We start from the raw sequence: 14,883 nt of genomic DNA, 5'->3' as shown, positions 1-14,883 counted from the left end.
CTGTTTAACCATGGGAGGATCACAGTCTAGGGGATGCCCTTAGATTGCATGATTGCAAATTCTGACATAGGTTTTAGTGGGGACTATGGTATAGATAGGGCTCCTGAAGTGTTTGTAACATTTTGTGAACTAGAGGTTTTTAAACAGAGGCTAGATGGCCATCTGACAGCAATGGAGATCCTGTGAATTTGTGGGGAGGTATTTGTGCGTTCCTGCATTGTGCAGAGGGTTAGATTGGATGGCCCTGGAGGTCCCTTCCAACGCTATGATTCTATGATTCTAGAATGACCTACCTTTGGTGTTGTTCAGTCATCTGAGGTTCATGTGACAAAGGTTATGAGTTACCCTGACCACCTAGACCAGTCCCTGTATATTGTTTCTTAGTATAGTTTGGTTTTAAACCATCTATGTGGTTGCAAATTACACTACTCTTAGACAGGCATCTCAGTCTCAGGCCAAGGCAATCTATGCCAAAGCACCCCCTGGAACCAGATATTATGACATAGGGCAGTGTCTCCTTCACCCCTTGCAGGGATTCAATCCTTCAAGCCCAACGCAGCCTTTCACCTTTGCCACTTAGACTTCACCCTCGCCCTTTCATCGCTTAAGACCAAAGAACTCCAGATCTATGGGCTCCCCCAGAGATAAGGTCTCCAGAAGCAAGCCCCCTGCCTCTGGACAGCTTGCCACCTCAGAAGAAGTCCCCGTCAGCCATGTGATGCCCCTCCGGCAGATCCAGGCTTCCCAATTCCTGGGCCATGATGGGACAGAAGGAGGAAGGGAACAACGTGCCATGACGGGCTACAATTCATTTCTCTGGAACTAACCTCAAATGGGATGCCAACAGGGAGGCTCCCATCTGCCTATTAAGCCAGTATCGGCAGGCATGAAGGAGGCGGCCATGAAACCCATTAATATGTGTGAGGTAGCAGAAGTCCTCCAGAAGCCAGATGCCTTTTTGGAGCGCCTATATGAAGCCCACCGAATGTATTCGCCCACCAACCACGAAGTTGCAGGTGCTCAGCAGATGGTGAGTGGTGCCTTTGTGCTCAGTCAGCTCCAGATATCAGGTGAAGGCAGCAGGAGGCTGAGTTGAGCCCAAAGGAGACTAGAGAGGTGCTGTTTGGCCAGTCAGATGGAAGGCTATGAGCATCAAGCCAAGCAGCTGGCCCAAGAAGTGGAGGGCCTGCGAAGGAAGCTGTGGGCTGAAATGCTTCCTTCAATAGCATTTTCTTGCCCCAGTTGCTGCAGGAGATAAGAGAGAATACCCTGGCAGAGGTGTAGGTCCAGATGAAGAAGCGGAGGGTCATCGACCTGGAGGTCCTGATGAATGAGGTGTCCGAGCTTCTGGGCGTCTACGAGAAGGCCAAGCAGTTGGCGAAGGGAAAGCTGCTTGACAGCGAGTGGAAGACTGAGTAGATCCTCAAAGGAAACTGGCTGCCATCAATAAAGCCTCATGCCTGAAGGCTGAAGCCAAAATTGCACCAGAGAGATGGCCAAGGAAACGGTAGAGGCACAGAAGCAGCAGCTGGCCCAGTGCCAGGATGTCAACAGGAGCCTCCCAAGGAAAAGAAAGCCCCAATTGCCAAACCCTTGCATGAAGTTACAAAGGGGGGTGAGCAAACACCCTTTAAATGAGACACTATGTAACATCAGACCTTAAAGAAGTTAGAAGGCTGTTGTTAAAAGCCCTGGCCTTAGGGCTACCTGATGACAGCAGGGCTGCCACCCTCCTCATTCCTGAAAGATACGCGACTGCAGTTGGAATTCACACTCACGTGTTGGGTTATAGCATTGGCCAGTATTCTACCTGTCCAAAAAGCTGGATGTCATAGCCAAGATGCCTCAGAACCATTGCTGCAACTGCAGAACTCATCAAAGAAGTGGACAGGCTCACCTTGAGCCAAAAGTTAGAAGTCAGAGTCCCTCATGTTGTTCTGAAAGCAAGTAGATTCAAGCTGCCCAGATCTGACCGCTGTGCCCCTGCCTAACTCAGAAGCAGAATATTATACCGATGGCAGCAGTTCTGCACCAGATGGAGTGCGCCAGGCTGTGGTCACCCTGTGAAGGCAGAGCCAATTGCCCTGACCAGAACACTTGAATTAGCAGCAGGAGCCAGAGCAAGCATCTGCACCAATTCAACATATATTTTTGACCCTCTATGCCTATGAAGCCCTATCTAATGAGAAGGAATTAATTCACACAGCAGAAGAGATTACCGAATATAGCTCCAAGATCCTGAGACTTTTGGAAGCTGTACTGTACAGCACATCAAAGCCATTCAGCAGCAGTAGAAAACTTGTCTGCCCAGTGTTTCAAGTCAAGCTATCTGAGTGGTTTCACCATTATACCCAAGAGGAGGAAGAAAGCAAAGCCCAGGAAGCATCTACCGATCGTGATCAAGGACAGCTATCTGACAACACGCTTGGCCCTAGTGCAGCAAACTTATAAGAGAACACATTATAGGAGGCTCTGCCATAGCAAGGCTACTAGATAGACAGGTGTTGTGGACTGTGTGTTACAGCTGCAACCGGATGTGTGTCCTGTGCCAGAAATAATCCAAGACAGGGCCTAAATTAACCCCAGGGGTGCAGCATGTAGAAACTACCCCATTTTAAGTTTCTGATAGTAAATTTCACTGAGCTGCCCAGATTACTAAGTACTCACTAGTCTTTGTGTGCTTACTCCAATTGGAATAAGGCCTTTTCCATCAGAACCAAAAAGGCCTCTAAGATATCAGCCCCAGAGGAAGGTGAGAGAGCGCATCGATCCATTGAAATAATTAAGTAGCTAAAATGTGTCAGAGGACTAACTTTAAGTAACCTGACACATTGCCCATTGCCTTGTTCAAATTGAGATGCTTACCCAGAAAAGGGTTACAAATGAAGTCCATTAAAGATTATTCATGAAAGGCCTCCTCCCATAATAGCTGGAATAAAAGGAGACCTATATCAGATTGGGAATCTTGTTTAGTGCTAGGAGATCCAGTCTTTAGGAAAGGCCGTGAATAAGATGTCTAGGTATGAGTTAGAAGCTCTCCCTTTCCAAGTGCACCATCCAGGAGACCTGATGTGGGTAAAAAGCTGGAGAGCCCAGCCCATTCAGCCTAGGCAGCGTGGGTTTTGACTGTCTTGATTTCTATCCCAACAGTAGTAGGGGTGGCAACCTGGGTTCTCTGGGTTCATCTCAAATGAGCTTCTCCAGATTGACAGGTGCAGCCTGTTCCTGGATCTGGATTAAAACTTACCAGACGACCTCTGGGCTCCATTTACCGGCAATGGTGGGGTTCACAGACAACTAGATGACCCCTAGCTGCCGTCACGCTAGCAGACGTGCATTACACTCAGGAGAAGAAGCCATCAAAGGAGTGGCTGGTCAATCTGAAGACCTATAACAAGCCCTAGTCAATGTTTTGTGGGTTTTTATTCTTTACTTGTGTTTAGGCAGATACTGGAGCTGGATTCTGCGATTTGGCCACACTTAAGTGAAAGCTAAGAGTTTTGGGAAAACAGAGGGTGTTTTCTGTAAATATTGCTGTCCCAAATTTGAATAGTTGGAATTGTGGTTAGAGGTTAAGGAAAAATATTTTAGCAATCAGGATTTGGAAAGCCCATTGGCTGTTAGACCCCCGTGAACAGGAGTGAATGGGAAATGTCATTGTCTTATAAACATTTCGTAAAAGATGATGGGGAATGGGGTCATGAAACCTGATTCAATGCTCTAAGTAGGCTCTGGCTAAATACACTTAGAGTCTCGCCAAACACTGCTCTTTTGAGATTAGAAAGTCAGGAACAACTTTGTCCCCATTATTGTGTGCAGGTTTGGGGTTATAGAGCACCTGCCATAGCTGTGCTTCTGTTATATAGCCAAAAGTATCCACGATATGGGTACAAGAAGCAAGTGGAAACTCTGGTGGGTTTTAAGGCAAAGAGAAGGTTGCCCTGCCCAGACGTGGATAATGTGCGGGAAGGCCCCCTCAATGGAATAACTTGTGCTGGAGGTGTAGAATTAACAAACAGATGTCTGCTGTAGGTATTGTTGTATGCGGCTGGCTGGAGGAGCAATCGGTTGTTTTGCTATACTACTCTGAGTGGGAGACTGTATAAGAGAGAGAGAAGAAGAATCAAGGTTATAAAAAGTTCTCAGAGTTTATTAGCCAATCCCCTTATATTCCTAAAATAAATAAGTGCATAGCTCAGAGAATGGCACAAGGAGTTTCAGAGGCAGCAAGAGAGACCGTCGATTCCAGATGAGTCGGGTCAGATTTTGACTGGAGTATAAACGTTGAGAAGCCTGGTGAAGAAAGCTGAGGCAGATGACACAGAGGGCGTTTTAGCACTGACCTTAATCGGCAGCGACGTCCCTCTTCACCGCGCAGGATCTGCGCGGATTTCGCACCAATTGCTGCAGACCACCCGGAAGAGCCGCAAAGTCCCGCGGCTTTTGCGGCGCAAATGGAAACCGCCAAAAACCAGTTTCCATTTGTGCCGCAAAAGCCACGGGACTTTGCGGCTCTTCCAGGTGCTCCGCAGCAATTGCTGCGAAATCCGCGCAGATCCTGCACGGTGAAGAGGGACGTCGCTGCCGATTAAGGTCAGTGCGAAAACGCCCAGAGTTTAACTCTGGTGGAAACTTATTCAAATGGTTAACAAGCTGGCTTCCTAGTTTTAACTGGCTGCGAGAGGGTTTTGTTGTAATCATGGTTTTAATAGTGCTATGCATCTTGCTATGTTGCTGCATTCATTGCCTTCCTGCATGTATGGAACATCTTGGATCCCTCAGGGCCTTAAAGGAAGAACCGGTGGCCCAAGACCCTGTGTATGAGGTGATGCTAGCCAACCGGCAAAGGTATATGAAAAGCCAACCTGCGCAGTAAGTACTTATGTGAGCTTGGAAGGGGGGGTGAAGCAGGACTGAAATAAAAAGATATTAAATAAGGTAAATTGAAAGCCGTCAATTAGGCACAAGGGCAAGAAAACAAAAGGTCAAAGTGCTTGCTAGATGTCTCTGTGAAATAATCCTCCTAGATTGCGAAAGTAAGGAAAGGGACGTTAGCAGTGTGTCCGGCTTGTAGAAGCATAAGGCAGCAAAAGAGGAAGTTAATCCTTCACCCACCGCCTGTGCCGCAGCTGCCTAAAAGAGGAACTAGAAACTGGCTGGAATAAGCACTGAAATAAGCAATGAGCAAATGTGACGCTTGGGATATGGGGCGGTCCTTTCCTGTAATTGTGCAAGTGTTTACTGGAAATGATTGTCTGGGACTATAAAATGTAGACCTTCCTGAAATCGGGGCTCCCAGATTTGTTTAGACATGAGTCTGATCTGGGGTCTGTGTCCACGTTAAATAAATGGCTGTTTCTTCCTGATTTCGCCTGTGGCCTCATTTCTGCCTGACCACCAAGGGCTAAGGTTGCTGCTACAGTAGGAGCTAAAAAAAATATATGCTGACTCCTGCATGGCCCATCTATTGAAACTCTGGATGATGAACTGTGCAACACAATTCATGCAGCGTATACAGTAAGCATGACATTAAACACTTCAAGAACTGTACAGAGACACAGGCATGTCACCTTAAGTGTCACACGGGACATGAAGCAGAGAAAGCAAGCTGGTAAATTTAGAGTTTCATAGTTCTCATGGCTTTCACTGAATAGAGACTGCATTCATTAATAAACATTCTAAATACTAGCGTAAAGCAAAGTTTAAACATTAATGTTCTTTTTATTAGGCCACAATGCAGTAAACACAGAATAAAAGGAAGAAGCAGGCAATCCGTTAGTGATTTCCCTTCACCTTCATACCCACTGGTGCAGACTGCCCCACCCATTCTTAGCAGTGTCCTTGCTTGGCTTGTTCAGCAAAGAGGTCCGGTCAGAGCCAAAGCACTGGACAGTCTCCCCTTCCTATCAGCACAGACTGTGTTTTGGACCCAGATTATTTTACTTTGACGGGTAATTGAAATTCCTAATCTTGTTAATTCGCCAGTCATTTGGGATTGCTCAACACATCCCCCGTTTCTCAGTACTCATTTCAGTGTCAGATCCAAACTTTCTTAGCAAACATACCACGGTGACATTACAACTGTAAATGATATAATGGATGTTGAATTAAGGAATTAAACTAACAAAGTCTGCCATTCACAGAGATGTTTTCTGGTATCTCTTTCTCACAGCTGTTAAAAAAATAATCTTAATCCATACAATGTGACCCTAATTGTTCTACGCAATCCATCTTTAATTGAAAAATATAAAATTATATTACAAATGCTTTTATCAACCAGCTGGTTAATCTTGTCACAAACAGGATTGTGTAGGAACAGTACAGTATTTTCAATTAAACCCTGCTGACTCACATCAATTATTTTATTTCTCAACAAATTATCTAGTCAGGATTCATTGTGAAACTAGCACTGCCTTTTGCCCATCTATTTAACCACTATAAAATGCAGAAGGCCTGAAGCACAACTTTCCCTAAAGATGCTGCAGTTACCTGAACAAAACTCCCTATTTATTTCAGCAGGACTTTATTTGAGTTTTTTGCAGGATTTACAGCTGAAAAAAGTTACATTACTCCACAGATATATTAGAGAACTATGTTTTTCTCAGTTATGTGGGAAAGGAATTTCAGCAGATCTTTTCTGCTCCAGCTGGGGAGTGAAGTTGCTGCTGAGACCCGGCTGACTGGCTCCTGCAGGAAGCTGTACAGGCTACCCAGCCAGGCAGCCACCGAGGGGCTGGAGGAGGGCTAGGCAGCGTCTCTTTGCACTGTGGGCTGGTGATGGAGCCCAGCTTACAAGTTCTAAGTCACACTGGCCAAGGCGTTTCACAGCTTTTCATAGGAACATAAGAGAAGCCATGTTGGATCAGGCCAATGGCTCATCCAGTCCAACACTCTGTGTCACACAGTGGCAAAAATAAAAAAAGACATCATCAGGAGGCCCACTGGGGGGCCAGGACACTAGAAACCCTCCCACTGTCACCCCCCCCCCAAGCACCAAGAATACAGAGGGTTATTCACTTGCCCCAGACAGAGGGTTCCATCTATATGCTGTGGCTAAAAGCCACTTATGGACTTCTGCTCCATATGTTTATCCAACCCCCTCTTGAAGCCACCTATGCTTATAGTTAGCAGTGTGTCCACTACCACTACCTCCTGTGGTAATGAATTTCATGTGTTAATCACCCTTTGGGTGAAGAAGTACTTCCTTTTATCCATTCTAACCCGACTGCTCAGCAATTTCATTGAGTTACCACAAGTTCTTGTATTGTGAGAAAGGGAGAATAGTGGTACTTTCTCTACCTTCTCTATCCCATGCATAATCTTGTAATCCTCTATCATGTCACCCCGCAGTCACCATTTCTCCAAGCGCTTTAACCTTTCTTCATAAGGAAAGTGTTCCAATCCTATAATCATTCTAGTTGCCTTTTCCTAGACTTTTTCCAGTGCTATAATATCTTTTTTGAAGTGTAGTGACCAGAATTGTACACAGTACTCCAAATGAGTCCACACCATCGATTTATACAGGGGCATTATGGTACTGGCTGATTTGTTTTCAATTCCCTTCCTAATAATCCCCAGCATAGCATTGGCCTTTTTTAATGCAGTCACACACTGTCTTGACATTTTCAGCAGGTTATCCCGCAGGGTCCTGATGTTTTCAGGGAAGGCATTCCACAAAGCAGGGGCTATTACTGAAAAAGCTCTGGCTCTTGTGATGGACAGTTGAGCCTCTTTTGGTCCGGGGATCTTAAGCAGGTTTTGAACGGAGTGCTCTCTGGGACACATATGGGGAGAGGTGATCCTGAAGGTAATCAGGTCCCAGGCCATATAGGGCTTTAAAGGTTATGACCAGCACCTTGAAGCAAATCCGGAACACCACAGGCAACCAGTGCAATGTTTCCAGCACAGGTTGAATGTGCACCCATACAGGTAGCACCATTAACAACCTGGCTGTTGTGTTTTGCACCGGTTGCAGCCTCCAAATTTGAGTCAAGGGCAGCCCCATGTAGAGGGTGGGTGTATGTACTATGACTCCAAGATCTCTCTTTTGGTCAGTCTCTGCCAGGTCAGACCCCATCAACTTGTATTTATACTTAGGATTTTGGCCCCAATTTGTATTACTTTGCACTTGGCTACGTAAAATCTCATTTGCCACATTGATGCCCACTCACCCAGCCTCAAGAGGCTCTAGGCTAAACTTCCCCAGCTCCTTCAACCTTTATTCATAGGACTTGGTCTCCAGACCCCTCACCATCTTTGTTGCCCTCCTCTGGACTTGTTCCAGCTTGTCTATATCCTTCTTAAAATGTGGTGCTCAAAACTGAACACAATACTCCAGGTGAGGTCTTACCAGAGCAGAGTAAAGCGATACCATCCCTACACGTGATCTGGACACTATACGTCTGTTGATACAGCCCAAAACTGCATTTGCTTTTTTAGTCACCACATCACACTGTTGACTCATGTTCAGCATATGGTTCACTAAGACCCCTAGATCCTTTTCGCACATATTACTGCTAAGACAAGTCTCCTCCATCCAATAACTATGCATGGGATTTTTCAGAATAATGTTTTATATTGACATACTCAAATAAGGGATATTGGCTATTTATCTCATTACATATTCTTAACCCATCTTCATTTTATGTATTCTTGTATGTTTTCTAATGGCAGACTAGAATGATGTTTATAATGATAAGTAAATTACCGTATTTTTTGCACCATAAGGCGCTCCGGACGATAGGACACACCTTCCTCCTGGGGGGTGATCCGCTGCCTCAGATCCCAGCGCTTCCTCCGTGCCTGACTGCCTGGCTCCAGCTCTGACACTTACAGCAAGCGCCAGGATCGCTCCCTCTGCCCTCCGATCCCGCCGCTTGCTGTAAGCGTCAGAGCTGAAGCCAGGTAGAAAGGCATGGAGGAAGCACACTGCCCTCTCCACAGCCGGCGCTCGCAAAGCACTGGGTTTACGGAGGGGGCGGGTGCTTCCTCCGTGCCTGCCTGCCTGCCTGGCTTCAGCTCTGATGCTTACAGCAAGCGCCGGGATCGGAGGGCAGAGGGAGCGATCCTGGCACTTGCTGTAAGCGTCAGAGTTGGAGCCAGGCAGGCAGGCGCGGGGGAAGCGCCGGGATCAGAGGTAGAGGCAGTGGATGCCCCCCCCCAGGAAGGTAGGTACTGGTACCTTCACTCCATAAGACGCACACACTTTTCCCCCCACTCTTTTTTTTTGGGGGGGGGGAAGTGCATCTTATGGTGCGAAAAATACGGTGGACTACAACTAGGAAATATATGTCCTTTTGTGATTCACCTAGATTTACAGAAACACCAATTAGCAAGGACTTTATTACCTTGTATGGCTATCCAGACCAAATGGCCAAGCCACACTGGTTTACCATGTGATCAGTCTGAATACTTAATCAACAAACTGCTTGTACTTCAGCCCACAATACCTGATTCCCTCGTCTGATGAAGTGTGCTTAGAGAGCACACGAAAGCTTACGTTCTGAATAAAACTTGGTTGATCTTTAAGGTGCAACTTGACTCCTGCTTTGTTCAAGATTAACAACGTTATCACAGAGAGTGTGTTGCTCTGAAAGGCGTGCTGGGTAGCCTGTATCCTCTAAGTACCTCAGCCTATGGGGAAAGGAGGAGGGACTCATCAGCCGGGAGTAGAGGATAAAAGGGCATGTATGGAACTGATCGGAGAGCTCGTTGAAAAGCGACTCCCCTCTTTCTTGATATCAATAAAGTTGTATACTTTAAAGGAGACTCCCGACTGACAGCTCTTTTTCTTTGCATCTCCTGGAGGGGCCAGGAGAGGCGGACAGATTGTCTCTAACAAGACTTCCCTTTGTAGAAGCCATGCTGAATTTACGTGACCAAAGGGCATGACAAAAAAGAATTCCAACAAAGAGAAAAATGGCTAAAAATTTCAGCTGCCTGATCATGCTGCTTTCATATTGTCACCAGCAATGCTTCAATATCCAATGCCACTACATCTAGTTGTCCGTGTAAAGTACTTTCTCATTTTAAAAAAAGATTTTACAGCAATCTATATATTATTAACTAACTAAAGTTTCCAAGATGTTCATCTAAATGAAATGTCTTATCAATTAACACTGATGCCAGTAGTAGTATATTAGGTGCTATTTTTTTCCTTACAAATAGAACACTTGTTATGAAGTGTCGTTCTCACATGCGCTTCTGATTTCTTTATCTAAATTAGACCTCATCATGGCCACCATCAACATACATGTTCACAAAGAAAAGAATAACTTTTTATAATTTTCTTTTGTCTAGTGTGTTAGCATCAGACTATTTACGCAATAATTACACAACAGAATTGGTATCCCATGTCAGAGTGATATAAATTATTTTACTGTTCACAGATAATTTTTTCCTGTTATTTCACATGAATCTAGATGGCAATTACTGTCACCCAGAAGCTCTTTTATTAGTTTATATTGGACAACAGAAAATTAAATTTGGTAATAAATGTATTTTAATAATATTATCATTAAAGAGACATTTAAATCTTCTTACTGAAAATACATCATGCTTTTTTCTGTAATAATGGGAAATAATAGTTCCTAATTGCCTTTTCATAACCCTTATCAATATAGAACTAAATATCAAATAGGTTCTGTAGTAGGGATGGGCACAAAATGAAAAACAGCGGTGCTGTTTCTGGTTCATATAAAGTCTGGAACCGAACCTGACCCAAAATGGCCTCTGAAGAACTGAACCAGTTTTGTAAATTTGGGATAAGGAAGAACAGCTCCTTTCAGGTCCTACAGACTCCAAACTCACAGGGAATCCCTAGCTGATTCTCATCTACCTGCCCACCAAGTTAGGTGAAGATTGGACTTAGGTGGTCCAAGTTATGCCCCCCCCAAATAAAGTGTGCCCAAAATGCTTTCTGGGAAAATGATAGGATTGACAGGAGTGTATAGAATGGACCCTGTGTGAGCTAGAGGCATCAGACTTGCAATGGCCCTCCCCAGAATGGCCCCCTACATGCCCTCCAAGTTATTTGCAGACTGGACTTGGGAGGTCTGAGTTATGGCCCCCTGAAAGAAGGCACCCCTAGGAAAGTGCCTTTGAGGGAAATTTCAAGTGTGGGTTCTGAAGCATCTAGAACAGACCTTGTATGAGCTAGAGACATCAGACTAGCAGAGCACCTCCCCGGGATGGCCCATCCTCCCCCAGAAGCAGGCAGTACAGTCACTGGCACTGGTGCAGGTGGCTGTACCCCTGGCCAGGCCCACCAGCTCTTCCACCAGGCTTTGAATGTGGCAGTGGGCATCATTTATCCATCAGGCCCTCCATCACTTTCTCTACAAATAAGAATAGATGTAAACTCACTCCCTCAAGAGCTGAAGATAAGTTATGCCTTACTGGATCAATTGGAACATCTGATATTAATTTCGTCACCATCTCTGTAAAATTAGATTGTGATTTCAAATGTTGATGGTTTTTAAATTTTCTTATAAGTATATTTTATTTGTTATGATTATATTGTACCACACTCTGAGCCCATTTGTGGGAATGGTGAGCTAAAAATTGAATAAATCAAATCAGTCAATCAAACCTCCCTCTCTCCATTGACTAGATGACTGCAGGGTCACCCTCCAGCCTGTCCAGGCCCAGGAGCCACCTGCACAGCACATGGCTATGTCTCACCCTCCCTCCCTTCCTTCATAATGTGAGTGCAGGGCACGGCTAACTCTCCCATTCTTCCCAGGCTTGGAAGCCACCCACACAACAGGTGGCTGTGTCCCTCCAGCCCCACCCTATCTGCATTTGTAAGATGAGTGCAGAGTAGGGCCAACCATCCCACCCTGCCCATGCACCACTGTGTCTCCCCGGGCCCACTGTCCCTCCCTCTTCTGCCCTTAAGATGAGTGAAGTGATTGCAGGGAAGAACCAATCCTGTTCCTACCCTGCCAGGGCCCAAAAGCATTGTGCTGCCTGTCATTGCATTTCCAGGACCCACTCCAACTGAGAAGATAGAGGTAATGGCTTAGAGACAGATAAAGAAATGGAAAGATCACCACAGCTCCGGAACAAGGCTCTGGAGAAAGCCTTGGCCAGCAGTCATCACCTATTCTTGACGGCAGGATGAGTGAGAGTCTGGCTCAAAGTCCAAATACCCAAAGCCCAGGAACACAGAAAGAGAGCTCACATTTGGAAAGGGTGGCTGGCTCATATCTGTCACTGCCACTGCCAACCACCAACATCCTACTCCCACAAAGGGTTGACCATGCACTGCCATCTTCTTGTCAGCAGGGGGAGTGAAAGGGGGTGGCTTTGAGGGAAGAAAATACTGCATGATAATGAAGATTTGCCTACTAGTTGCTTTGGGGAGTTGGCCTCGCACTGCATTCACCTAGCCAGCAGTGTGACTGAAAGAGATGGCTGGTAGGTAATTGCTGGAGAAACAAGCAGAAGTTTTCTCTGGTCACAGCCCACCCTTTAGTGAAATTTCAAGTTCTTCACAATGAGGCAGATGCAGTAGGGTAAGTGAGGTTCAGGTTGATATGTGATCATGAATGAGGCAGGTAAATGTTAACTGGGTTCTGTGAGGGGTCAGCCCAACTCCACCATCCATCAAGGGCTAGAGTCTTCCCACCAAATGGGAAAGAACAGACTATACTTGTGGTTCAAAGCCCTGGCCCACATAACACCCCAGAAGGGGCTAGCCAATGCCAAACCCCACAACCACCTTCCCAGCAAAGTGGGTGTAATGGGAGAATGTTCTGGACAGAGTTTGTGAATTGATGACCAACTTCTGTCCGGGAACTTGGTGAGGGTGACTGGAATCGGACAGGGTGGCCACCACATCCATGACCACCACACTGGTGGGATTGGCAATCCAGCAGGGGATGGATGTGTGGTGGACTGCATAGCCTGGATAGAAAACAGTGCCATGAGAAGGAAGACACTTCCCTTAGGAAGTTGGATTGGGCAATGCCCTGCAGTCACCTTGCCAGTGGCATGAATGTAAGGGAATGCCTTTGGACTCACAGAACTAAGGAAAGACTCCAAGACGAAGTTCCCTGTATGCCATGTGTCATGATCCCCACCCAGACTCTGGTTTGCAGCCAGCAGGACATAGTAATTGGCACCCCACCCCCAGCAACACCCTGGAAGGATTGCCCATGCCTCATGCTGGCAGCCAGCAGCTATCTTGGTGGCTCATGGCCCTCCTCAAGGGGATGAAGTATCAGGGAGCCAGGTGATGCCATCCACAGCATGTCAAGCTCGACTGATTCTGATCAATAAGTGATGGGTTCCTGGCCTGCCACAAGCAGGCCTGGGTAAGATCATAATGAACCAAATGCTGCTAGTTTATTATCCTTTCCTGGCCCCTCTTTGTTTTATGACTGGTAATTACTGAGAGCAAAGCAATCCGCACCCTCCTATGAATCCTCTTGCGGGAGGAAGCACCATCTGGGTGATACAAGGCCGAATCTCTGATAATGCCCTGGGAATGTATGTAGTTTTGTGGCTATGTGTGAATGCTCCCCTGCTTCCCCTCCCCGTAGGAATTCCTTTGAATCATACCTTAAAACTTATGTATCAATGTATTGGTTTCATTCTTCTCAAGCCAAGGCTTGAGCCAAAGTAACGGTCTATCAATAAACGTAGTCTTTGTAGCAACTTCGACTCATCATTGAACCCATCTGCTTGACACAGCAATCATCTCACCCATGAGGCAAGTGTTTCCTGAGGTCTCCCCCTTACCCTTTTTCCTGGCACTGGTGCTGGCATGCCCACGATGGCTTGTCTTAGAGTCCCAGCCATGGTGCCCAGAATCTTTATTTGAGGGGTCTCATTTTCACCTACTGCTTCTCCCCACTGAGTGGGAGTGGGCCTCTTCCACCTCCAACTGGGCAACATCCTCAGGTGATGACATACTAGGGTGTACCCTTTGGAGGTGCTTCTGGAGAATGGTGGAAGACTGGTTTTGTGTGTCTCTGCCCCTCTGAACATGGGTGCAGCACTTCAGCACTCTGCCACACAGGGGTCACTGGGGAGAGTGTGGAAGCTGATCAAGTGGGTGGGGGTAATGGCAACAAAACAGGAAACAAGTATGCAGGCAAGGAAGCCCCCTAAATAAAAAGCAGCCCAGTGTTTAGAGGGTATAAAATAGTGTGGAGAACTAGGGCAGTACCGTCACCCAAGTCCCCAAGGCTTAGCAATAACATCCAACTGCAGCCCAGAAGAGTTGACCAAGTGGGTGGTGGTCTTGGCAGAAAGGAAAACAGCAAGGAAGCCAAAAAAGTAGCAATATGTTAAGGGTATCACTTTCTTTCTTTCTTTTGTACCCTTAGAAGCTCATTAATTCATGAATCTTGAGCAGCAGCAGACACTTTTTTTTTAATCGTAAGAGCTATAATGACTGGAGCAAATTTCGCAATTGCTAGTATTCTTAGGATCCTTATCACTGAATCAGGGTTTCTTGAGTATGGGAGGGGGGCAATTGGTTGAATAAAGATTTAATATAGTAATCCCTCATGATCTCAAAACATCTGCATTTCAGCAGAGTGGGAAAGGATGTATTAATCCTGTTAAGGCAACAAGGGGGTGAGGGTATTAAAAAGGTCCCCAAGGAGTAATCCCTCAAGGCTTAACAGGACCAAACTGCAGCCCAAAGGGCTGATCAATTAAAGCTGTCAGCATCTGAAATAAAACAGAATAAAGCCAGGACCAGATCCACATGTTTTTTGAGGGGGGGGAGCAAAATTAAAAAATGACACCCCATGTTGGGCCATTCTATATTATGGTCCCATAGAACACAATGGACTCCATACCCAACTTGGCACCCCCCCCCCCTCCATCGACATGAGGGGCAAGCACCCCCCTCTGCCCCCCATAGAT

At 46.1% G+C, this 14,883-nt stretch overlaps 1 protein-coding gene and 1 pseudogene across 1 annotated transcript in view; one reads left to right on the top strand and one right to left on the bottom strand.

The window, feature by feature from the left end:
- The window catches only part of THSD7B (thrombospondin type 1 domain containing 7B), a 713,545-nt gene that overhangs the window by 589,251 nt on the left and 109,411 nt on the right, over positions 1-14,883 (bottom strand). The window lies entirely within an intron of this gene.
- Positions 887-14,883, top strand: part of LOC132585365 (denticleless protein homolog) — an 86,858-nt pseudogene continuing 72,861 nt past the window's right edge.

Source organism: Heteronotia binoei, chromosome 16 (genome assembly GCF_032191835.1).
Source record: "Heteronotia binoei isolate CCM8104 ecotype False Entrance Well chromosome 16, APGP_CSIRO_Hbin_v1, whole genome shotgun sequence".
In the NCBI taxonomy this organism is placed as follows: domain Eukaryota; kingdom Metazoa; phylum Chordata; class Lepidosauria; order Squamata; family Gekkonidae; genus Heteronotia; species Heteronotia binoei.
This window is presented reverse-complemented; position numbering and strand designations above follow the sequence as displayed.